The following is a 27,259-nucleotide window of genomic DNA, read 5'->3' on the forward strand; positions in this document are numbered from 1 at the left end:
ATAAGTGTTAGGAGGAGACCGGCCTCCATGAAAGGATGACCTGAAGGGAAAATAACTGCACAGACCTGCAGTCCATCACTGACCTGAATCTATATGAACCACAACAGTTTGCCTCCAATTAGTAAAAAAAAAAAAAAAAAACACAGTCAAGATGTACGTTAATGACAGGCCTTACAAAAAGAGCGAGTTACAAAACACATGATTCATAGGCAACATTCCGCTGCCACGTTGATGAGTAATTACGCTGCTGCTTTCATTAGTAGAATATGCATAATGAATTCTGAGATTATTTTGGTGCATGCAGTGAGCACAGCTTCTGTGCCTGAAGACGGTGTTGAGTAAGCTCGTACACCTGTAGCCTGTGTGTAAGTCGTGTTTGTGTAAAGGAAAGGAGTCTTGAAGTAACGAAGGGTGCTCACATCAGACTCACTGAAAAGACCGATTCAAGCTGGAAAAATTGTTGATGAATCACCCACACCGAGGCTTGCAAATGTATTAAAGGAGAATAACACAAGACTGTTTGAAAAATGCTACGCGTGCCGTGCACACCTTCTTTGAGCGTTACGTGGCGTGCTTTGTTACAGAAGTGCAACTGGAAGTCAAAGACAATACATAACTGGTTTTTTTTGTTGTTGATTTTTTTACACCGTGCAATCAACTGACGCTGCAGGAGGTGCTGTAAACGAAAAAAAAAAAAAAAAAAGAACCACACTTTGTACTTTGTAATCATCTCAGTCACAAAGGGGTTGGTGTTGAGAGAGGATTGCTAAGCCCTGGGGACAGATCAACACTCAAGTTGAATCTATAGGACATTCTCCGACTGCTTGGCATGCTGAGCCATGAACGTAGGATCAAGGGAGCTCATGCGTCTGACAGCAGCACACATCAGAGCGGCTCCCTCAATCTACTTTTCACTGATGCTGACAGTGGGGGAGATGTGCTTCATATACTTTACACTCTGCCGTTCTTCCGGGTGGTTTTTACAACATTACATCTATAGACCTATTTTATGCAAAGATGTCCTTTACTGCTTTATGACACGGTTTCTCCAAGGTGGTCCAGAATCTCTGCTTTGAGTGTTTCTTTAGTTTACATGCATTAACAGGATTACAAATCTATGTGTTCCATCTTATTTACATAATGGGTAATAAGTGGGCCAACTATCTGAAATAACAGAACTCAAAAGACAAAAAAAAGGGGGCCTCTACCTCTAAGGGATTTGCACTAGAGGGGGGCCGTCTGTCATTCCACTCATGTGCACATGCAGCAGTGTCCTTTCCCAGAGTACTGAAACATGCTGATGAGGTGTCTGGATGAGGACGCTTTGACATCTTCGGCTTTGCAAGTTTTATTTTTATCTCGCCGAGAATGTGTGCCTGCAAAGATCCTTAACTGTTAAATTTTTCAACCATCCATTGACACAAAACTTTGAAGGAAATTTGAAAGGAAATAGTGAAGTGCAAAAATATCTGGTGGTGTATTGGGGCGAAGTCACAGAGTGGCTCTCAGGGCTGTCACTGTGTCTGGTTGTTTGAATATTCTCAAAGTGTTAATCTCATCCATCTCAAGCGGCTTTCATTTTGAGTTCCGATGTAACCCTGCTGTGCAGGGGCATTTGAACTCTTACACTTCAATGGTTGAGGTTCCAGTCCTAGTTCGTTTGACACCAAACAGTATATTCACATACAGTGTATACCTAACATACAGAGGAGCAACAGTTTGACCTGTTTAAAACGAAGACAAACTTGTTATGACTAAGTTGCTAAGTGAAAAGCATAAGAGTACATAATGGATTCATTTTCCACCCAGGTCAGCTGGTTACCAACTTCTTGTTTCCTCACTCACTGAACATGACTGTCTTCACGCTTTGCAGAAAACACTTTGGTGAAGAACTTCGCTTCACTAAGTGAAGGTAGGTTTTAATGGTCTTTAATGGTCGTGTTGACATAAATGACATTGTGTAAATACAGTCCTAACATGGTGATGGAGTGTTTGATCAAACTACGAAAGAGTCATTCTGGATGTGTGTGCAGAGAGAATAGACGATCCTTTGGACAGTGTAAGAATGAAGAACATTGCTGAGGGTATTGATAGGTACTGATCACTTTTAGAGATTTATTAGATGAGTGGAACTGATTTAGTCTGATGGTAGAATTGGTAGAGGTCGACATCGGCGGGAGGCAGTTTGTAAAACCAATCAAAACTGGCATCTGTCAAGTACTTCCTTTTTCATTTTTGGAGTTGAGAATCATTGTCAATGACAGGGATGTTAAGTACACACATATCTGTGTATAGATATTAATAAAAGCTAAATTGTCATCATACAATAGTCGACGGCTTTCAGGAAATGTGTTGTTTCTTCTTCCTTTCTTTTTTTTCACACAGTAGATGACACTTCTCTGACAGCCAGTGCAAACCAGAACAGTGCCGACGCCCAACATCTTGTCCCTTCCCTGCAGATTCAGTTTGCAGAATCTCTTTATAGAGATTAGAACTGCAGATGCAAGTAAATGCAGATAAATAGCAGCAATCTGGCAGTTTGAGTACATCTGGGCATTGTTTCTTCCAGCATCCAATCTTGGTCTCTTTCCACCCTTAATGAAAACTGCAATGCATTGTGGACCCCAGCTGCCAAGACAGATCAACCCTGACATGTCGGAGTTTCTGGCTTGTAGTGTCTTGAGTGTCTGTACAATCCTCTAGGTACAGATTGAAGCTCTTCAAGACAGTCATCTTCCACATTTTGAAAAAAAAAAAAAACCAACACAATATTTTGAACTCAATTCAGGTGAAGCACAACAAGCAGAGTGTGTTTTTTTTTTACACCACAGCAGTGGAAAAACTATCTTTTCAGACTGTCACTTTGGTTAATCCTTCCTCAAATGATATGACATCGCTTTATGACAACCTTGTGGCTGAGTGCCGATCCTCTGAAATCAGATGACAGATCCAGACATAAAAGGGATGCTGTTTTTGTTGCACGACATGAATATAGCTTTGCAAGTTCAGTATCTTGAAGCACTTGCACATGAATGTCAGGGAAAAAATAAAAACAAACTTTGACATGAAGTGTCAATGACCCTGAGAATCTCTGCTTCATGCACTGTTTGGTTTGAGAGTAAAACCTTAAACTTGAAACTTGTCTCACTGGGTGCCGACATTTGGTTGTGAAGTCGGAAACTTCTTACAGATAATTTCACATTTGTTTCATTTTTGTCTTTACTGGGCCAACTTGAACGTGGACTAGTCCTGGTCTACAGCTGCCTTCTTCAGATCGTCTACTTCAAGCTTTGCCTGCTTTTTTTTTTTTTTACAACAGGTAATAAAATGTCTTTGTTTGATGTAAAGGTCTTTCAGAAATTGAGCGAGAGCATGAGATGAGGTTGACCATGTGCACATTCCTTGAGTTCTCAAAGGTCGGTCATCATAATTACCAACACAAAATTTTCCACAATTTCTGCAGTATCGTCTTTGTCCTTACCTCATCCATCCACTTTAAAACTGCAGCCCTGTGTCTCTGCTGGGTGTTACTTCAGAGACAACCAGTAGAGAATCAAAAGCTGTAGCCCCGTTCCTTACGAACAGTCAATGTTTCTGTAGTGTTGAGATGTTCAGATTAGCGTTACATTTAGCCAGCAACCATAGGTTACCCAATAGGAAGCCATGGATGATTTTTCCCAACAGGGCTAAATAGTACTCTTTTCATGTAAAGGTAAAGATTTTAAAAATGAAAAAAAATAATAGTGTGGATATTACTGTTAAGTGGCACACTCCCATTAGACTTAAATGAACAATGTGCGACTTTTTCATCCAGAAGATGTCGCCCTTGAGCACCAGCATGACACCAAAACTAAATGTTGTTTGGCGACACCTCGGCCAAACTAAAGCATTAGCAAGCATTAGCGACACACCTCCAATCCCTCTCCACTCCAGTTCCCACGAAGGAGTCACGCACAAACGGCGTACAACATCGTTCATGTCTCGAGCCGCACATTGCTAACATGAGCACACTTTGGTTAGCTTGTAGCTTCACGTTGAATGTAAATTTAGACAGAATGACTGCGATCTAAAAACAACTTATGTAACATACAAAAAGCAGTTAAAATGTTATTCCGCTTCTTTCTAGTCCTTGAGTAAAACATCTTTTATATGCGAGAGGGACGAGCCATCCTGTCTATCTAAACCTGACGTAAACACAGTGCTGTCAACAACACAGCCAGCGAGAGTCACACTTCTCTCTCATTGTCGACAGTCATGAAGATATTTACATGTGATTTACTTAATTTGTGCTTTATGTGTGTGTGTGTGTGTGTGTGTGTGTGTGAGAGAGAGAGTGACACGTTGCACAGTCTCCCTTTAATGTGTACAGCATTGCTCAAACCCTCAGAAAGCTGAGATTTTATTCAGGAGTAAGAATGAATTTTAAACATGAGCTAAGATGACGTTCTGCCGACTAATCAAATTGAAGCTGAGTGGTTGTAAGCGAATAAAACTACTTCATAACTTCCTGATGCAAACTCTTGTCTGGGTCACGTCAGATACATCTAAATCAGCAACCTTCATAGTTAAACTATGAAGACAACAACTCCCATGATCCCACCTCAGTCTGCAAAGTTCTCAAACAACGTCTTTTTGTGTTTTTTTGGTCCCTTGGTGACTTCAGAATTGCACACTGTGACTTTAACATTAAGAAGTTGAGTCGAGGACGAGAAGCCTGCCATCTCAGTTAATCTCTAAAGAGTCAGTGCAAAGTGTTTACATTTTAATGAGCTCTAAATGTTTTAGTGTTTTTCAGCAGAACAGACTTAATTGTTAACACCTCCCACACTTTAACCAACCTACAGCTTTTGTTTGTGCCTAAAAGTTTTCTTCCTTTTTAAAGGATCAGTTTGTATTTGTTTGCCCACATAAAGTGTTTACGCTCCTCCAAGTCTGTGTACATTTGACTCATTTAATTAAAAAGCTATCAGCAAAGACGTTAAGAATGCAAGTAGTTTCTGTTATTAATGAGATCAGTTTGAGTGTTGTTTTGAAGAAAGTGGATTAGCTGATGTGTAAAATAAGAGCAGTCAAGGCTAGTTATATCGCTGCGACTGAACAAAATGCTCAACGGTTTTTAAAAACAGGTCTGTGTTTACTCGGGATGCAGATTGCTTCAGGCTATGCTTGAAAGAAAAAATAAATAAAGTACTTGGCTGGTCACATAAAGGCTGAATGTTCCTATTGCTCTGCAGCTTTTCTCAGAGCAGTGCTTGGTAGGACTCAGGTGTTTGAGGTCACGACTGTTTTGGGCGTCCCATCACGTTCGCCGCAACCAGTCTGGCGTGTTTCGCTGGCTGAGATCTCACAGATTTGAGAACAGGACAGGTTTGTCACAGAGGTGAAAAAAACTGACAAGGCTGGAGAAGATGAAGGAGAAAAGGCGTTCTGCTGCAGGAGCTGTGTGGGGAAATCTCGACACAAGTTACATTTGTCAGCAGTAATAGAGCGGATTTCTGGAGTGTGATTCGGTGATGTACAGAAATGGACAGAGCTGCCACAGCTGACGGGATCCTGCTATATTTCTTGCAGTCACTTGCGTGCAATGTGTGTGTGTGAGTGTAAGTGTAGCTTTGCTCTGAATGCACAACACATTAGGAATGGTATAGCTGCTTTCATTAAAAACACTGATGAGGTGAATCCCGGCAAAAGCCATTATCCTTTATGGAGTTTTCTTATTAAAATATCAATCACGTTGTTGGACACAAAATGTAAACAAAAAAAAAGAAGAAGCTAGTAATTAAAGTTCAACTGGAGCTCAAACTCAGGAAGACGTTGATCATGTTTGGTGCTTAACTCGAACCAAAACTTTGTAACAAATGGTTTGAAATTGGAATATCTCACGCTGACCGGACGAGCCTGAAAACGATCTACTTTTGAATGAATTTGTTTTCAACCCTACAACCAAGTTAGTTAGTTTAGCTGCAGACCTTTTCTGCATGTTGATATTGATTTCACTCCATGTCTGTTACTGTCATTTTTATCCTGAAAGCTCCCCCGTGTACCAATCTCTGAAGCTGTATTGTTTTAAGCCTCTTGATACAGAATGCATCAATCTGATATCATTTATGAGCACGCCCAAAAACCTATACGGTCTGCAGGCAAAGTATCAATAAACAGCAACAACAAACATCTTAAGGGGGTTCTAAGGGAGTTCCATGTTTGTCAAAGCTTGAAAAATACGAGTAATCACTAAACACCAAATCATTTAGATTTTGGTATTAACATTATAACATCCTTATTGGCCCGGTCTGTCTTCCAGGTTTCAGAATTGCTATTGGATAAGAAAAAAAAGTATTTGTACATTTTTATACCAAAGACATCTTGGGAAAAACACAAGAATAATTAAAAAAAAAAAAAAATCAAATTCCTGACCTTGAAATGAACTGCCTGCACGCTGATGCTCTTCCTTTCACTTGCCATGTTTCTCACCTATAAACAGGTTGTGTTGCCGCAGAGCTTCCCAGCCTATTGCGATTAATGTTACTCTGATGTTTCGCTTTCATTTAAAGCCACACAACACACCTGTTTACGCATCCCGTGCGTGCAGCCTTCACACATTTCCTTTTGTCTCTGCAGGCGACTTCACAAACGAACGTGCTGCTGCGATGTGATGTTCTGCCACCGCCGTTTCATCACGCCTGCTTCGGACAGATTTTCCTTGCTGCTACCTCTCATAGTTTGTTAGTGGAGATACGCTGGTGTGTCTGATTGTGGTGCGTGTGTCTGGCTAACGTGTGTGACACACACACACAAAAAAAAGCCTGAAATGAAATGATTTCTTGATGGGTAGGCATTCATTTCAAACGACTTCTGGATTTGCATACAGTGATGGCAGTGAAATCTCCTGTAAAACTGCTGTAATAATTGGCACCTTTTCATCTGGGACACAACTGGCGCGAAAGAGCTTGTGTGCGTTTGTGTGTGTATGTGTGTAGATATGATTGTGTGTGTGTGTGTGTGTGTGTGTGCTTGTCTGTATCTCCATATTAGTGCACTGGGTTGTGATTTGCATAAATGCCTTCCTCCTGCGGCCTTCGGAAAGGAGATGTGGATCAGGACAATAAAGGAGGATTAGATTGTGTCTGAGGGAGTGTGTGTGTGTGTATGTGTGAGTGTGTTTTGGCTGTTGTCTGTGGCATATGGGAAAGCGATTCAATGTGAACCTCCAGGGCGACTAAAAGATGATGAGAAAGCATTTCACACAAAAGGCATCAAATAGCCGATATTACAGTTTTCGAGAAGTTGTGACTTTGATTCTGACTTGGATGCTAATGTTTGATTTAAACTGTGATTACAGCCTAATCTTTGTCCATAAGCACAAGTATGTCAGTGTTTAGATCAGTGTGTTTGGGCTTTTTTTTTTTTTTTTTTACAGGGAGATTATTGTGAGATTTTGTTCCTGGGGTGTTGATCCTTATAAATGGGATCAGACTGACGTATCTGACAGCTGAACAGCGTTCGCCCAGGGTTTGAACAGCTCCCATTTTCCTGCTTGTGTCTTTAAGGGATTACAGACATGATGTGACGCAATCCTGGTAACTTTTTCACTTAAAAACGCCCAAAGACCTGGCTCGAATCATTTTTCTCATGTAGATATTAGCATTCGGTTTAACCTCACTGCGCAGGGTTTAAAATGTCAGGTCAAATTAGCTAAGCACTGAGTCCCGGAGAAGCATGCTGAAATTGCTCTCAAATGCTTCCCTCTGAATGTCAAAATCGCTAAATTTGGCATCTCAGAGAGTCATGGCAAACTATGAGAAGTTTCTGTAAATGCTGTTTGACCCAAACTGTATTTCATTAAGTCGCTTCAGCCGTCTCCCATTTCCGCTTCGGCTTCTTTACTCCCACTATCGTCTTTTTTTTTTTTTTTTTCTGTCGCAACTTAGACATCTCCTCGTCTTCTCTCCACGAAGCCTCCGATGGCAGGCGGAGGCTCAACTCTGTTTCATGAAATATGAAACAGAGTTACATAAGGAGGAGGATTCAGGCAGCTTGCAGAGAGTTGAGACAAGTTAAACATCTGGGTACAAGAAAACACACTCGCTCGCATGCGCAAATGCACACAAAAGAGCTCTTGCCAAAACACATTGTATCTTTGAGGTCTGAAACATGATGAATACATTCAAAAAAAAAAAAAAAAAAGTGGCCATGTAGATTTTTCAGATATTTTTAGTTACCTACACTTTGTACGTTTATGCTTTTTCCATTCTTCTAATTGGATGTGGTGTCCTGGCATGTTCATTCAACTGTTTATCGGTTAGATTTGGAAACACTTGTGTGTTTGTCTAGTGCTTTCTCCATACAAAAAAAGCTTTTCAGTGTTCCTTCATGCTTCATTATAAACCTCTGAAAATCCAATACAGACATCCTGCCAGGACTTACAAGTCAGTAGAAATGTTTGTTACAGCTTCTAAACTAAACATTGAAACTTCAGGCTCCTCCCCCTGGTCTCATGGCGTTCTCAGAAGTGCACACACTCACTGCTGGACTTTAGCGTGTACGTTTACTGCCTGTACCTACATTGCCAGCTATCTGAGAGTAGGCCTATTACATTTGTTGGAATGGAAAAGCTAATAATTTAGCAAGCTAGGACAAGCTAACGGCCAGCTGCCTGACACGCAATTGAAAAACCACCCCAAGGTTCACCCTGGTATTGGAACGAGCTTTATCCTCACCATGATGATATTTCCACGTCATTGGCTGGGGGAAACACATCCACTCTCTGTCCACAAAACTTTAGGAGTCAACCAAGAGAACAGAAAACATCCAAATCCAGGCAGAGGACAGGATCTCTTTTATTCATCACCTGACATGTAGTGATGATCGAGCAGCAACGTACAAGTCTGGATTTTATATTTCAGGTTGAGAGTTGATCTTCTCGACGATTGCTCCAACCTTTATTCTCTCATATATGGTCTGCTGGCTTTTATAGACAACTATGTGATCTCAACTCTTGACCCTTTAAAGGGGACATGTTATGAAAAATCCACAATTACAGTGTTTTTGAACATTTAGTTGGGTAACCTGAGGGTCTATCAACCCGCAAAATGTGAAATAAATCCATCCAGTTCTTTGTTTGCGGTCTGCTTAAGTCTTACCAATTTTCTCAGTTTGTGACATCACAAGTTGGATTCTGTTAAAATAAATCCCCATCCCCGGGAATCTCCAACCACGAACTCCACCTCCAGCCTGGAGTAAAACTTTTGCGCAGGTCAGCCATTTTTATTGTCTTTACAAATGATGGAAGTTTACTGGAAAAACTCAGGGGGGCGGCTCATTGCATTTAAAGAGACACACACATCAAAACAGAGTGTTCTGAGAGAGCTGGTTTCCACAGGGTCACAAACCTCCTCTGGTGTTTAATTCATGTTATATCTGGACCAAAGCACAGCACAGATGTTTCATTTAGACCACAGTGGACTGTTTGAAAAGGTGGATAATATGTCTCCTTTAACACAATGCAGATATGTATAAGCTTCTATACAGTACACAGAGAGAAAGAGGGGATTTGTTTCCCCTTATCTTCTCTTCAGTCTTCATTACACAACATAAGCCTAACAGACTCTTCTCCTGACACTGCACACTCAGGCACCAGACGGTGTTATGAAACCTCTTCCCTGTAATCAGCAGCATGTCCTCTTTGACCTCCAGAGGTTTCTGTGTGTGTGTGTGTGTGTGCACAGTCATATTTCGCATGACTGATCTGAAAGTACAAATCGTGAGAAGCCAACTGTGTTTTTGTTCAGCGAATTCTCCACCGTGAAAAACAATTCAATGTTGAAATGAGAAAAATATACAAAAGGAAACCTAACCGTGAGGGAGAAATCAATCAGCCAACCGTCTATGATACTTACTATGTGCTGAAGGACATTTTCTCGCGCTCACCACTATCAGAGACCACACTACTTGCTTTAAAAGAACGATCCTTGTGACACACGTTTCAAAAATAATGGCTGCAAGCTCTCAGCCGAAAAATATCCAACTTGGCTCCTGCACCATGAATATTCACTCATGCCGAAGAAGATTTAAGGATGCCTACTGAATGTGACAAGTTTGTGTTTTCTTCTTTGTCTTAATGAGAGGAGGTCTAAGAGTTAAGAACAGTCAAACTCCAATCATGAAGTAAGAGCGAAGAAAAAACCTTTAAATGTAGAATGAGTCATTTGATCTTTTTTTTCCTTTTTTTTTTAATGTACATATTATATAACATCAAACAACTCTTCTTTTTTTTGCCTTAAAACACAACATTGATCGGGTCACAGCTCAATGAATGCAGAAAAGCATCAGTGCAGATGTGTGTTCGTGTTTGTGTGTTTTCTCTGCAACACGTGTGTGTGTGTGTGAGTGTGTGTGTGTGTGTGTGTGTGAGTGCCTCTTGGAAAAAAAAAACACGTTTTTCTTGAATATTTGATCACCTCCTGCAGCTCTGAGACTGGATCACAGCCCTACTGCCTGTTAAAACGATGTAAACAAGTTATGGTAAGAGTACCACACTTTTCTTTAAACTCTCATCAGATACGACTCCACAGATGAAGAACAGTATGTGTGGTCCAACCTCTGCAGCCAATAAGACCCTACACGGCCTCTCAACAGAGAACCTCCAGTCAAAGCAAGTCATGCCGACTCTCATGTGGCTATTTTTGGGTTTACTCCATGTCAACCTGCTAGACTCTGCTCAGTCGCAGCATAATGGGAACGTTTCTTGGTCCCATTGCAGCATGGCTGTCAGGGATGCTGTGTGAAAACATCAAAGCCAACCTCAGCCCCATTTTCTTTTTACACCTCATCAATTCCGCTGCAAATTCCTTTTTTCCCCGTCTCTCGCTGTGCTTTTTAATTCACCATCTGGGAGATGGATTACCAGACTTGAATTTGATCTCGGTGCACTCAGAGTACAAGCATTGTTACGTGCGCAATGGTCATGTAGATACACTCAGGCAGGCAAACAACGAAAACATTTGTAGCCTGCAAACAGACAGAAACTAAAAGGAATACCCCCCCAAAAAATACAACTGTTTTAGAAAAAGAGAAGTTAACAAATGGACTTTTTCAGCTGTTAAAAATAAATAAAACCTGACCAGATATTTCTTCCACTCTCAGACATGTCTTGGCTGAATGTGTGAAGTTGTGAGATGAATGCAGCAGGATCAAGGAGTGTCTCTTATCAGCAGCACGAGGTAAAAGGACGTGATACAGGAGCAATCAGTTTCTATCTGCATTGTCTGACTGATGACCTGTTCACTGCCTGTCTTTTTCTTTTCTGCTGCATGCTGGATTATATATGTGTGTGTGTGTGTGTGTGTACATATATATATGTATATCTCGTGTGCGTCAACGCTACAAACTCTCAGCGTATTTCTCCAGAGCTGAAGCTGTGAACAACTTGGCATGACGGAGACTCTCAGCTGTTATATTTTGCATCTAATCTGCTTTAAGTAGTAAAATTAAAAGAAGGTATTAATATCTAACATTTTTCACCTCCATAGGTTCAGTAAAACAGAGATTTTATAACTCTCTACAGTAACTGTGTGTTGGTCAACACATTTGTATTCTTTAATTTATGCAGCAACCAGCCATAGTATGCATTAACTCAAATTATCTATGCTCATGTTGTGCCTGTTGTGAAAATGAAATCATATCCGGTGAATCCCCTCTGCTTTCCTCCTCACTTAAAAGGTTTTGTTCAGCCGAGGCTACATCGCCGGCCCTGCACAGCCCATTAACTTTGCATTCCTCTTCCTTTCTTTGATATCCTTCTCTGGTAAAGTCTTCGCAGAGACCGGCCTTTCAATCCCCGCTGCACTTCAAGCTTGCTCTTTGCTCCCTCTTGATCCTCCTTCTCACGGTAACGCTGCCCTGTCCTACTCGAACCTACGCTCCTAATGAGGGCAAAGCTTCCGTTTTCACACGCGGACACACGCCCGCCCAGGAACGTGCGAACACCCCTCGATCGTTTGTCTTCTCAGGTGTTGGTGGTGGTATGCGCCCTGCGGGGCTTTGCTGCCCTTCCAATCTGTCAGCATTTGACGCGTCCATCTCTGTGGGTTTTCCTGCCCCCTTCATTGGCACCTCTGGAAAGTGGGACACAAGTGGAGGTGACACAGATAAGATGGACACTGTGACATACAGTGTAGTAGGGGACCCCTGCCCTGCACTTACGCTTGTTTTTAATTCCTCTCTCTCTCTCTCTCTCTCTCTCTCTACCTCTCTACGGTGTTTTCCAGCGGTCTGCTCTCTGCGGACACCAGAGCAGCAGATGTTGCCGCGTTAAGCTGTAATCGTTCTGCTTAAGCTGTAGGCGACAGCTGTGCTTATACTATATTCCAAAACAGTAGTGTCCCCTCCACCGCGCCGCCTCTCCTCCTACACACACACAGAGAGAGAGAGAGTCGTTGGAGCCAGGTGCAAAAATGAACTCCCTGCGCCAACTCACTTTTATGATGTTTATTTACATTGATCCCTCTCCGCTTGATGAGTCGTTCCCCCCCCCCCCCCCCCCCCCCTCCATCTTTTTTACATTTTCCATCTCTTTTCTTTTTAACAGACGCCATCAATCTGACTTGTGTTTCGTCTCTTGTATTTGTTGGTTGTTTTTTTTTACAGCGATGACAATAAAGATCTATTGAATTCGATTATATTTCAGAGTGTCTCGCCTCAGACCTGAGTTCTGTCTGCCTCTCCACATTGGTCTGTCCCTCATGCCCAACGCCACTCTGCAGACATGCTTAGCGCCTCTTTGGCTTTCCTCTCAGATAAAGGAGGAGGAAATTGATTGGTGTATTCCAGATACCATGGTGACAGTCAATGAACATACTTTGTGGAATGAACTTCATTCACTGCGGCCAGTAGTTGTTTTTGTGTGTGCGAGAGAGAGAGAGAGAGAGAGAGAGTGGGAGAGAAGCGAGACAGTGTCTGCAGAAAAGTCTGAACGTCTAAAAATAAAAGTTTTTTTCGGGCGGAGGCTGTTCCATAATAGAAACCAGCACAGTGAGCACGGCTCTTTTTCCGAGAACACTTTTAGCGCATTTAATATTTACTACGATGAAGCTCTTCCTCTGAGTACTTTGCAATTAGCATCACGCTAGAACGAGCGTCTGTTTACGCCTCACTAGCTGTACAAGGAACTCTTTACATTCCTGGGTTATTGGGCTTCTATATAGTGAGGGCGGCGTCAGAAACAACAGCAGGTACTTTTTTTTTTTTTTTTTAACTTTCGTAGAATTGGCGTACTCTTCAACGAACCTTTGCACTTCCCATTCCAGTCCAACTGGTGAAACACAAAGCTGCATCGGACCTGTTCAGATAACGCAATCAACCACACCGGACCGCTGGATTGAGTGGAGTCACAGTCACAGTGTTCTTTTGGGAGTACGTGTGTTCTTATTTCGCAATCTTGTCTCCCAGGAACTTCTCAAGCGTCTTCGCAGGAAGTCTTTTTGTTGAACTGTTTGTACTGGCAGTAAACATTCGGTGTGTCGTAATGAAAGCAGCCTGTGTGTGAAAGCCCTCGGAAACTCGCTCTCAAATTTTCTTTTCAACGTTGAAGATTCGTGACAAAGTGAGGAACAAACAGGAAGTTAAATTTGAGTGAAATGTCTTTTATTACTGATTTATAAAAAGTTTTGAACGCAGCATTTCGGCTTGTTTCGACCAGGGTTACGAGGAAGAGCAGATTTAACAACATACTCATTTTTTGTCGAGAAACACATCTTTCTTATTTTCTCAAAATGAGCCCGAACACTTTTACCTACTCTTTTAAGAAGAGCAGAGAAATAGAAAAATCGTCAAGTCATGTGACGTAGCCACATCTTTGATAGCACACTGGCTTGTTAGCGTAGCACTCAGTAAAGTAAGAAGCTTATTGAGGAAACAGGTTGTCAAGGCCTTAAGCAGAGGCATGTAATTGTAATCCTGAAGAGAAATGGTTGAATTAGTCCCTTCTCGTGTCAACAGCAGCAGCAGCACACACATATCCATGTGGACACACAGGCTTGTGCTTTGGATATCAGTGGCTCATTTAGCAATAAACTGATGCTCGTATCCAGATAAGAGGCTTATTGTGTGGTGAGACCATCTAATAATTAAAGCAGAGTATGAATAATCTCCGGGGAACATGTTTCATTAATGCGATCTAACTGGAGCGTTTACTCCAACATTTATGTGTGACACGTTACCATGCGGACGTCATCCTGCGATAGCATCTCTGCAATAACAACCGCTGATAGATAATCCGTCCGTTTAAACACCACGAGTGCTGAAGTCAAGGTAACAGCGCAGATGGACGCTGCAGTTAAACTGTCAAAGCCGGTATATATTTATATATATATTTATATACCCCAGAAAAGAGAAACAACCTGCATCAGAACTTTGTCCTCCCAAAATGAATCGATTTTCTCCCGTCCCTGTGGAGAAGCTTTCAATTAAAAATGCGACAACAGCAGCGCATGAATCAGCTCGCACAAAGCGGGATTGATAAACAATAAGCTGTCAGGATGATAAAATATGCCTTTAAAGTGAGGAAAGGTAAGGTTGGCACAAAAGGGCCTAAACTCCCTCACACTCACACTTTCTGCAAACACACACACACGCACACACACACCTTGGGAAGTGATGAGACAGCCCTACTTTTGAATTGAAGCTGCCCATCTTCAGCCAGGCCATAAAATTCCCCTCAGAATCACAGGTCTGAACCGTAAAATTCCCTGTGATAAAGGGAGTATATGACAGCCCCGACCCACCCCACCCACCCACTCACTCACTCACCCATCTTTCATTCCGTCTACCTCTCCATCCTCTCTCTCTCTCTCTCTCTCTCTTGCTCGTCCCCTTTGATGTGAGCTGAGCGAGGGCTTACCTCTGCTCAGGCCGGGCTGACTGGCTCGACTCCACAAGGTATTACCATGCTAACTCTTTAAGGTGAGCCAGGGCTCTGTCTACTGTGGACCACTGGGGGGGGGGGGGGGGGGGGTTAACATGGTGAAAATGAAAAAAAAACACACACGGAGGAATCGTAGTAGGAATTATGAAAATTGGGATGTAGTGGTGAAAATCACGAATTGGGATTTTTTTTTTTTTTTTTTAACTATGCTACCGAATATTTACATTTTTGGATTGTTTGAACACCACCAACATACAGCAAACCACATCGCAACTCACATAGAGGAAACAAATTCCTTTTTTTAAGTATTTCCTTTTACAGTATGTGCCATCCAGTAGTTGGTTTTCTTTATGCTGGGCGGTTTACATGGTGGGCCATACTTGCCAGCAGATTGGTGTTTGCTGTCTTTAGTAAACATGTGTAGTGGATTAAATGCTCCTAAATGATCACCTGCCAGAAACCAAAATGCTTTTCTAATTGCAGAAAATCTAGCATTTCTCCACGGATTAATTAACTGTGCAGGTTGTTGCTTTGTCACCCTGTCCCACTGTAACATGTGTAGAACGACCCTCCCTCAAAACATCTGGTTTGAACAAAAACTTTGCGTGCTTACAGTACAAGCATCTATTCCCCACATTTAATCCAATTAATCCACCTTTGCCGAAGTGTTCTTGTCATTATTAAAATGTCAAAGAAGCATCCAAACAACTGGCAGCAGTAGGAGGGAATTGAAAAAGTGGATTACACGTTATTACCCTCTCTTCTGGTGACATCTCAGGATGATTAAACAGGAATTAAGTCGCTCCATCTCTGACTGCACCGTTTAAACAACACAATACTTTATTTAACCCACACTTGTCTCCTCACTGTGGAAATATGTACGTGTGTATATGTAATCCATTTAGCACACTGATGTCGTTCACGTGAGACATAATTGGTTATTACTCCGGCTGATCCACACGACTAATGTGGTGCCTTTCCAAACTCCCACACGCCACAAACGCGCACATGTGACTACATGAGGAAACCTCTCCTGTGAACACGTTTGGGGAAACGTTTGTGAAATGGCATTTGGAGAAGATGTAGCTGTCTTGATCTGTTGCCGAGCGGAGCGTGTAAGGTTCCCTGAGACTCGCGGAGGAGACAGATGGAAAGAGACGGGGCAGGTAGGAGCAGGCGGAGGGAAACGCAGACCAAAACACATCCTGAGAGGGAGGCAGGGACCCTGGCACTCTGGATTAGTGTCATATTTAAAATGGTTCCACTTTTTTTTTTTTTTTACATCCCTGATTGGGTACAAAAATCTATTATTTAGTTTTGGTTCCATTTTTTTTTTTTTAAGTCTCATTTCATTGTTCATCTGTTGTGTTCCTTACAGAGACCTACTTTCTCCCTCTGGTGTATCGCAAAACAATGAAAAACAGATTAGTCGTGTGTTTTTTGACTCGAAAATGGGTTTATTTTGATGCTGACAACAGAAATCAATATTGTTTTTCACTCGCAGTTTGTGGCCTCAGGTAACTTTTCATGTAAATAAATTAAAGGTGGCTTTTCAGCACTGCAGCACTTCCCGGGACTTGTCTATATCAATTAGTTTTTGGGACTTGAGAGTCAATGAACGCGAGTGTTGCTGATTCTGCTCGATACAAACCGAAAGCTTTCCAGGATTGTATACACTCAAATCGATTCCCTGCTGACTGAATAGATTATGGCAAAAGACTCACTTTGACTTTGGGCGTATTTATCTTGGCAGTAAAATACATTTATGTTGATAGTGTTGTATCCTCCCTTCAGCATATAGATTCATCGTCAGTTACTGGGAAGGTGAAGAACAAGCTGTCTTCACAATGTAGACAAATGTTCTCATCTCGGTTATTTCTCTCCAAATCTTGAGCGGTGCGGCACAAATCTGCGCCCAAGGTCGGTTAATATGCTCTGAGAGGCGGCCACGATGTTGGCCGCACATACTGAGGGAGATATGGGAGAGAGAAAAGGGCATTGTGGGAATGGGAGAGATAGTGCAGGTGGCAGGTCAGCAGGTGGCGGAGGAAGAAAAAGACAAAGGTGCGCCGTAATGATGTTTGTTTTTCGTGAAAGGTCAACTGATTCCACCTCCGTTTAACGTTTACTCTGACATTTTGGTTGAGTTCATTAAAAGATGTTAACTGCAGTCGCACCTTTAGGTGGAGTTTGTACCTGAGCAGCTGCTGCTAGTCAACCAGAAGCTACTCTCTTGCTCAGTTCGGAGTGCTGCTTTTCGTCTGGTTGCATATACACAGCTCCTGCTACTACAAGAAGGACTTTGAGGGGGTATAAATCCAGCCTGCACCGGAATTGTGTGAAAAAAAACATGCTTGACATTCTTCACCTCAGTTTGGCTCCATCTCTTTCACGGGATGTCCTCAGTCCTTTTCATCATCTCGCAGTGTAGGCCGTGTTGCTTCACCTCCACCACTCTTTACCTCCTTTCACAAATCACTCTCTCGCCTCTCCTCTCCATCACACTCGCAGCCATAACTCTTTCCCTCCAACACTCGATCTCTGTTGCACTTCTTACTCCATTTTTTATTGCATCTTAAAGCTCTGAGTTTCCTTCGTGGAGCCTTTCCTCCTTTGCACACCTTTCTTTCTTAGCAACGCATCCTCACTCCTCTTTCATTAGATATGCTATTTTGGTTTTTAGCCGACTGCTTCAATAAATTCACGAGAAGATCTGGGTTGAACTCTGAAATTCACCGCTCTGTTACATGACGTAGAATAAGCTAAACTAAATGTATGATTTTGCGTTGCACTTTTTCACAAAGTAAAAAATACTCACAACTTACTTTCAAATATACACGTTTTTAACAAGCACATTGACGTCAGTTTGACGAGTGAAGTCATGTGAGCAACAACGTAAGAAACCGTAAATCTTTGATTTTCAATGTGAAACTTTTCTTTTTTTTTTTTTTTAAATCTCTCAACTACTGACTGACGGTTGCCAGTGTTTCCCCGACCATTCTATTAGGGAGGCGCTGAAAGCTCTGGGGAAACGCCGGTTGCAAAACAGAAGTAGTTGAGTTTAATCATTTCTTTGGTAGTTTCAGAAAAGAAATGGGTTTGTATTAAAAATGTACAAGCATACGCAAGAAATGCAACCAGCGTGTTACACGCCATGTCTGACATATTCGTGTACTTATTTAACGTACATTACCCCCCAAAAAGTCAACTTCTTAAAGAAAATGAATAAAAGTATTATTATACTAAGGATTCCAACCCGATGCCCCGTGGATAAAGTTGCTGTTTGTTTGGCCCGTCCTTCACCCTCGACCACCCCATGGACTTTTTCAAAGTAGGTCAGCATCCTTTCAAAACAACGATCATCCATATTTGATGTCAGATACCTACTGTACAACTTTGTATTTTTTAGTCTTAATTATAACTAGTGTTGGGGATATGGCGTCCTCTTGACGAACCCGTCATATCCCCCTCCTCTGTCCTGTCCTGTTTCTCACTGTTTCTCCTCACTCATCTCTCTTTAACTCACCTCTTCTTACTACAACACCCTTACACCAACAACTTTCCTTTTAATTTCTGTCACCTGGCAACTCATCCTCCCTCCCTCCCTCCCTCCTTTTCTCCTTCCCTCCCAGGGTGATTAAGTGATGGTTGGGCTGGCACAGCTGGTGTAGTTGGGCAGGCAGCCCGTCTTCATGACAGCTGTGCTGCAGTGTGGCCAGATCCTTATTGGGGCAGTAGCACTGTAGCAATCACAACAACAACACAGGTCGTACAGGTTTGTTAGGGATTCACTGTGTTATTATTAGGATGGCATCTGTTGTGTGGTGATTATCTCTCTGTTCATTTTATCATTTATTAACAGGTGCAAAGAAAGGTGTTTAAAAAAAATAAATAAAAAAAGAGCCGCCCTGTGAAGCACACGAGCGGGGAAGCTTTTCCCTGTCAAGTTCATTTCCATTTCATTCGCGTTTCACACGTTCTCACCTTGTTGCAGCCTCACACTGCTACCCCTGCAAACACACCTTGCTTTATCTCACACCTGCAAACAACACGAGTGTCTCTGGGTCTGTTGGGATGAGCTGACATTAACTTATGAGCCTGTGGTGCCGTCTGTTAAATGGCACATCTGCAGAAGGTAAAAAAACGAAACAAAAAAAAAACCCAGTCTTATAAGTCAAAGTTCTCCCAGCCTGCCCTGGTTCACAGCGAGGTCACGCACACACACATAAACACACACAAACACACACACGCAGCGGGCAGAGAGTTATGAGCGATCAAGAATATCTGAGGTAAGCACCTTCCTCAAAGCAGTAATTGAATTGTGCCAAGGTGATGGTGCTACAACTCAGTTATGAGCTTGGTGAGCTGTGCTAAACTCACGATTAGTCACAAGCTGTTGTCTTCTTGGCGGGAGTTTTTCCCCCTCTTCTTCTCCGCACGCTTGTGCATCATCACTTTTAGGTCACGCTGACAGCTTAAGAAGATTAATGCAGTATTGGTTAAAGGGGGGGGGGGGGGGGGAGTTCGGAGGGTGCGCTGTGGATGTCTTCGCCCTTTCTCCCTCTCTGTAACACTCTGCTTCGTGTGCGAGGCGAGCAGTAATCGCCCCCCGAACACATAACAAGCACTCTGACACGGGTGTGGCTCCCGTAAGCACCCGTCACACGAGACAGCCGCGCAACCCATAAACCAGCTCTATCAACAATGCCTATACACTCATGACACTTTTATTTAAAGCTGGCTATATTTAATGTTGTCTCTCTGGCAGTGCACGCTGCAGCTCTAGGGGAACATTCGGCTCCGTTCTTGTGTTATCATTCTGCAATAATCTGTCCATGATTCAAAGATTATGTACTGTACGCGTGCTGACATGCTTTAGATGAGATGATTTCTCCCACAGCCATGATCCATCTTCTTAAGGAGAAATGACAACAAAAAATAAGGCTCGCTATTTAAAGGTACAGTAGGTAGAATTGCGTGCTAATCTGTACATTAAGATGTGAAACTCGAATAAAAAATGGACTAAACCCATGTTATAGATATTTTTGCGCAAAGTACTGACATTACCACAAATATTTTCAAAAGTTACCAAAGCCAGAGAAATCTGTCATTTTATAATCGTAACAGGACGTGTCTTGTTGGTGGCCGCCATGATAGACACGAATTGTTTTTTTTTATATACTTTATTAATCCCGCGAGGGGAAATTCGGTTTTCACTCTGCATTAATGGAGAGGTCTCAGAGTGAGGGGGCTGCCCACAGAGAGCGCTCCAGAGCAGTTTTTGGGGTTCGGTGCCTTGCTCAGGGGCACCTCGGCAGTGCTCAGGAAGTGGACTGGCACCTCTCCAGCTACCAGACCAGTTTCCGGACTTGGTCCGTGCCGGGACTTGGTCCGTGCCGGGACTTGAACCGGCGACCCTCCGGTTCCCAACCCAAGTCCCTACAGACTGAGCTACTGCCGCCACTGTTGATCGTTGTCAAGGAAACAACGGATGTTACGTCAAAGAGCGCTGCATTGGTTAGCGCTAGCCGCTACTGAAAGCTGCTGTTCTGTCCCTCTATGTGCTGCTTTGCTTGAAAAACATCATGTAAATTATTCTTGGATAGATTGTCAGTATCGAGAGGAGTCAGTTGGGGTGGTTCGGGCATCTGGTCCGGATGCCCCCTGGACGCCTCCCTAGGGAGGTGTTCCGGGCATATCCCTCCGGGAGGAGGCCTCGGGGTAGACCCAGGACACGCTGGAGAGACTATGTCTCTCGGCTGGCTTGGGAACGCCTTGGGGTCCCACCGGAAGAGCTGGAGGAGGTGTCTGGGGTGAGGGAAGTCTGGGTGTCTCTGCTTAGATTGCTGCCCCCGCGACCCGGCCCCGGATAAGCGGCAGAAAATGGATGGATGGATGGATGGATTGTCAGTACACATGTGGTCTTTCGTCGGTTTCGCCCGTCCGGGGAGTTTGTTCATTTTTACTCCCATGATACACTGCATGCCTCGACTTCATATTTTCTTGTTGTTTTGATTGAGAGCCCCCTAGTGGTGAGTTTTACATACTGTACGTTTAAAGAAAAAAAAATGAAGGTCAGGGTTTTGATTGATTGATTGATTGTATTTGCTGTTAGAGCTATAGTCTCACATTTCTACCATTTCAATCTTGCTTTTTTTAATCTAACATCAACAACGCACTGTTTGAAGTATGTCTTTACTGTATTATGTTCCAGTTGCATTTCATGGCTTGAGTCCAAAATGGCAAAGGGAATAAAAACAGCAAGAAATCTAAATATGTAAAAGCTCCTTTTCTCACTGAAGTATTCTCACTCACTCATTCTGGGAAGTAGCACCAGCTCCGCCTAAAATATAAATGCAATGTCATGAAAATGATTGCATATTTGTGAAGGGGTGTATACCGATGATGTGGGTTTACCTCAATATTGCAGTGAGTACACATTTATGACTTTTCCTGCTCTGTAGAAGTTTGTGTTTGTGATGACTTCTTTTTCGCTTATGTTCCAGAAAACCCTCCACACTCGATCCAATAAAAAGGCTGTCCTGGGACTCATCTGTACAGTGTCCCCAGCTGAGCAACTGGTTGTTATGTAAGCCTAACTATGACACACACACACACACACACAAATACACGCAAATCCGTACACACACACACAAGTGCCTGTGTGTGCTAATGAGAGTCAGACTGAAGACACAAACAAGCTGTGGCAGCAGACAAACACGTCCCTCATCTCCTGTTCTCTCACATCACTCCATCTTTACTTTCCCTCGTCACTCTGAAGCAGCATCAAACGCACACTCCCACTCACAAGAAGCTTCTTCTAATTTCAGCCATTTCATGCGTCAGTGTCTTTGGATGGTGTGCGCCGCCGGTGCACCTTTATGTGGGTTTTGCGCGTGTGGGTCTTTTTTTGGCTTTTTCCCCGTGTGTTCCAGGTCTATTTCAGGAGCTGAGACAGGACTTGGACTAAGCCTCAGTGAAAATAGATCAGGATGAACTTTATTAAACCCACTGGTGGATTCTGGCAAATATCAGAGAATTGTTTTAGCGTGCGTAAGGCATTTAACCCATAACTGCGCTGCAGAGAAAACAGCATCTCTGCATGTGTTTAAATTTAGTGTTGCAGCCTTATGGGGAACAACTGGCCCCTTTTTTTTTGCAAATAAGCCTCATTTCCTAAAAGTGTCTTTATTCACAGGAAACAGCAATAATCACCACACACAGTTGGACTGAAGCCAAAACTGTCTGTTGAGACTTGACATATAATTTAACCTTTATTTATCCAGGAAAAGTCCCATTGGGGTTTTTTTTCAAGGGAGTAGATGGTAATAATGCTGCAGAATTTTTGAAGGTCTCGTCAGATCCAAAAGCATTTTTAACTCTCAGACTCCAACTGAAGACCGGTTAAGACCGACTGAAAGATCACTTAGAAGGAAGATTAGAAGGAAAAACGGCCTTTTCAAAGCCTACGAATAACCTCAATTCATTTGTCGTTTGTTTTGGGAGGGAACTGGGCATCAAAAACTTACCTTATGTTGATAAAACGGCTGAATCAGCATGAAGGCGAGGCTCTTAAAAGAGTTCAAGTGCAGCAGTATTTTCCCCCACATTCAGACACAAAACAAACCTGAGCGAACTGTCCAGAGCAGGACTCCTTTTGGACATGAGGCGTAAATAAATAAACCAAATGCTTTGTGAATTAGACCTGGAGACGGTGCAGGAGCAGTGAAGTAGAGAAGCTAATTGAGCAATGCGTTGTTAGTGAATCAGGCCCTCAGACTGTTTTTTCACCTTTAACCCTGTGTTGGCACTGTGGGGCTGCCGCTAGTCTTTACGTTTGGTTTCAAAAGTCATTTCTTCAGTCAATCAGGATGAAGAAGTGTTGCCTTTAAGACAAGGAGAGTATGCTTAATAGAGAACAAACAATGGAGCTTCTTTACTCTGGCTTGTAAAAACACTAAATCATTTTCAGAGTTCCAATGGAAGTGTGAGCACCAGTCACACACAGATGGGCTGCTTAATGCAGTGATGTGGTTATGTAAGACCTGCTACTGCTGCCACTCCTGCCATGTCTTCACTGCAGCACACGCGCGCACACACACACACACACACACACACACAGGATGCAAACATAAAACAGAGTGTGTGTGTGTGAGTGTGTGTGTGTGTGTGTGTTTGAGTGATTATAGAAAACACACATTTTCAGGTGTGTGAGCACTGTGGGACAAAAGTGATGTCGTTAATCAAGAGAATTGACTTGTTGTCCCGCCTTTGATGAACTCCTCTCCCTCTTTAACCCATCTTCTTCAATCCCCACACGCTGGGTAACAGCCAGCACACACTCTAAACACTTCACTGCACCCAGGGAGAGGACACGCACAGGGACAAGTCGAGGGAAAGGGAAGGGGGGGGGGGAGCCTCAGAAACCAAGGGAAGAAATAAAGGAGGAAAGTTTTGAAGGCAGTTTCTGTGCATGCATATTAATGTATGTTTACATTTCTGCACACCCAGGTGCTCCATTTGAGATATGTAGCAGGGGGTAGACAAAACAACATAAATAATGAATTAAAAATGGCTTTTAAATAGAACGTTAACTTACGCACAAGGATTGCTTCAGTGTGAGTCTACATTTTTTTGCAGAGTTTCTTTAACTACAAAATTAAATGCAAAATAATGTCATAAGGTGCCATGGAGAAAATGAGCACATAGTGGTGCAGCCTGAACTGTACGTCTAACACAAAGTCAGAAGTAAAGCAGTAGAAATGTAACATGTTGCTGACAAGGCCTCGAAACGATCCGACAGAATAAAACAAATATTCAGTCTTTGTTTTCTACGACGATCCGTTTGAGCCTTTTTGTGATCAGATGCCCCCAAATGGATTCAGTGTTCTTTTTAAACATTACAAATCCCTGTTTGAAAAAAAAAAAAAAAAAAAACTGATCGAAACTGTCCTTTATGATATCAGTTATTTCTGAAGAACTCTTCTACTGCGTTTATCAGTTTACGACTAGCCAGATTTATTTGAATGCCTTCGGGAAGCACTTTGTAACTTTGGAGTTTTGGAAAGCGCTCCATAAATGAAGGTTATTGTTGTTGTTGTTGTAAAAGACTGAACTTTACTGTATTAATTGTTTGATTCACAAACTGCCATGGTAAATAACGTTAAGGCACGAAAACAACAAAGAGAACAGTGTGGATATAATGAGCCGCCTCCTGTGTAAAAGAGACGCTTTGATGAGCCAAAGTGTCTCAAATAATGTTCTTAAACTTGGGTTCTTCTTGCTGCTTCGGCCTGCATGTGAAGTGTAAAGCTGCTGACGTCACTAACAGAGTGGATGTGCTGCCCATTGTTTACTTTGAGTGGACACACCTTGCAGCGCACGCGGTGAAGTGTTGTGTGAGTCACAGGCAGCCGATAATATTACAGAGCTGGTCATGCAAAGTAAACAAACCATCATCAATAAAAAGACTTAGGTTTAAAAACAGCAGGATAACCCTTTAATAATCTGCTCCTGTTGCTTAATCTGCAGGGGTCTGTGGATTCCCTCTTATGTGGACTGCAGTGTTGCTCTGGCACGTCGGGTCTATTTACCAAGTTTAGGATGAAATCTGTCACCCACCGTGTCTTCTGTCCACAGGTTGTCTCACGTCATTGTCTGTGTCAGAGACGCTGTCAGATGGGTGCCAGTGTGTGATAAAACAAAGAGACAGTTGAGATATCAAATCTGAAAATGTCATACTGACCAAAAAGACATTCATCGTTTAGAATTTAGTTTGTCTTTTTTTTTTGTATCGCAGGAAGAACAAATATCGCAACGTCAAGGTTTTTCCAATATTAGTTCAGTCTCACTAGAGTTCCTTGTCAGGAAAACATAAATACAGAGCACACGGGTCAGAGCCTTATGTTTTCAAGAAGGCACAGCTCTGGGAATAGGGGTTGTTTGACTTCCTGTAAAAGAGGAAATATGATCCATTAGGGCTGAATAAGTCACCATCCTATGTGTCTAAAGGTTGACCAAATACCACCAAAAACCAAACACAGCCTTTTCATATGGGAAGTCCTCACAGTCACCACATTTGTGCGTGCATGTGTGTACATAAGTGAGGTTGGTGTAACGTCCTGTTTGTACACTCTCGTCACAGGTTTATATGTGTGTGTGTGTGTGTGTGTGTGTTGTACGGGATGATGTGGGGTCATTTTATAAATGTGTTCAGATTTTAAAATGGGCTTTGTTCATTTTTAATGAGGTCGTATTGTGCTTGTTTAATGGTATCTTCTGTGAAGCACATTGAGTTTACATTTGTATGAAATGTACGATACAAATCAAATTCAATTGAACGTAACCTGAGGCATGTGAACAACAATAGTTGTTTTTTTTTTCCCCCTCAAGAGAGGAAGAGTCAGACAACAGCTGACCTTATCATCAGGATGTAGCTAACATACAGGCATGTGATGAAGGGTATGAAAGGGAGTTCTGTATGTTGCTCGCTTCAGTGCTTCAGTGCTGACTATTTGATGCTAACATTTCTGATGCCTCAACAAGTCCGAAGTTGTATTTATGAAGACTATTTCACATGGGTTGTTTTTGTTTTCCCCACTCGCTCTCTCTCTCTCTCTCTCTCTCTCTCTCTCCTCTGTAAGTACCAGAGCAAAGCTGAAATCCCCGATCAGATCCAGTACAAGCGGGGCTCCTGCTGTGAAGACCAGCTTACAAAGGCATGTTAAATGTCGGATCCTCTTTCCTTGTTTTTACGTCGCTTACGTTCGGTTTCCGTGGACATCTTTAGAAAAATACGCGTTCATATTTGCAGAGCTCAGACGAGAAAAAAAAAAGATGGCTATCAAGAGCTTATCTAGAATAAGACCAGGAGAACATGCTACAGAAACTAAAATAATGGGCATGTGGAGGTTAAAAAAAAAAACCCGAAACTAAACTAAAAAGTGGAGGGTGGCAGAGTGGGGAAAGAGAAGGAGCGAGAGGGTGGGGAAGGATGGACTGAGCCGTGTGAAGTGCCGTGAGGAGAGAAAAAAAAAAAAAAAAAAAAAAGCAGCTAGCTCGGTACTGCTGAGAGCTGTGGACCCCGAACGCCTTATCGGAAACCAAAACAGCGATCAATTATTCAACAGGTACAGAGCGAAGCAGCTACAGAGGAGAAGACAGGGGAGGAGAGGGGGCGGGATGGAGGAGATATATCCTGGGAGTAAGGACATGCAGGAAAAAGGCCTGGAAATGTGCTCTGTGAATATTTTCCGAGGGTTGCATCGACAATACGGCCGTCACTTTTGGAATAAGGCAGCAACAATAAACAAGAGAGGGATTGGAAACATTGTGAAGAATCATGTGCTCGCTGGGAAGTACATTATCAAACTCTGTGTTGTCGTTTCTCATTTGATCAGTAACCAGAAAATGGAGAGGGACCACTTGTGTGTTTTAGCAGAGCTACATATTGGAAGTGTTTCTTAAGAAAACAGAATCAGAGAGCCGCGACTCCCTGCAGTCATGTTGTAACAGCAAGGTGGTTGTTGAGTTTGGGTATTGTAGTTCCTGTTCTCAGACTAAAACTGGTGCTCACAAATCTGTGTTTCGTGCAAGGTAGCGTTGCTGTTACGAAGTAGCTTAAGACGTCCCAAATAGAAGAAAGAAAGCTCATGTCTCTCTTCTTTTTTTTAGTAATTCCAAAATTCTGCCCCTGATAGTTCAGGTTTAGCTAAAAACAAACAATCAAAAAAATCCGCTGCCATCATTAATGTGTACATCTTCAAAAAAAAAAGAAATCGTTCTGCTGCAAGTGCTATTTTGTCCAATAATCTCTCCCTCCGTAGATTTGAAAAATACCAAAAGTTTTTGGGTAAGAGCGAGAAGAGAGAAACACACTCACGTACAATCAGTTCCCATCAGCTCAGTTTTTCACTCCCCACTGGCTCTCTCTCTCTCTCTCTCTCTCTCTCTCTCTCTCTCTCTCTCTCTCTCTCTCTCTCTCTGCCTGCACTTTCGTTTATCCGCCAGGTGAATTCAGCTTTCAAATAATCGCTCATTTTCTACGTGTCCATGCCTCTGTCTCTGTCACGATCTCTCGCCGCCTCTCCTCTCCTTCCCTACCAGAGCCCGCCTGGCATACTGTGAAACTCCTCTAGTCCTGTACAGCTCTGACATGAACTACACTGATCGCTGGCTCAAGCACACACAATCAAACCATAGTCTGAATGATCAGCACGTTTTTTTTTTTTTGTTTTTTTTGAGTGATCGCATAAACAGCTCATCAGAGCACTAGCCATAGCTGTGGCTAAGCTAAGCTAAGGCCTATATACAGGACTCCTGTTGTGTCGTGATGTCTCA

General features: G+C 42.6%; 1 protein-coding gene and 1 long non-coding RNA gene across 2 annotated transcripts in view; one reads left to right on the plus strand and one right to left on the minus strand.

Moving 5' to 3' along the window:
• The window catches only part of LOC306832099, a 90,282-nt gene extending 64,550 nt beyond the window's left edge, over positions 1 to 25,732 (plus strand). The window contains exons 2-3 of the long non-coding RNA XR_013780181.1: positions 21,427 to 21,509; positions 25,564 to 25,732. This is a non-coding gene — a long non-coding RNA (uncharacterized lncRNA). The remainder of the gene's footprint in view (positions 1 to 21,426; positions 21,510 to 25,563) is intronic.
• The window catches only part of rtn4rl1a (reticulon 4 receptor-like 1a), an 85,617-nt gene that overhangs the window by 52,505 nt on the left and 5,853 nt on the right, over positions 1 to 27,259 (minus strand). The gene's annotated exons all lie outside the window — the stretch shown is intronic.

The sequence above is a fragment of the Symphodus melops genome (assembly GCF_947650265.1).
Source record: "Symphodus melops genome assembly, chromosome: 11".
In the NCBI taxonomy this organism is placed as follows: Eukaryota; Metazoa; Chordata; class Actinopteri; order Labriformes; family Labridae; genus Symphodus; species Symphodus melops.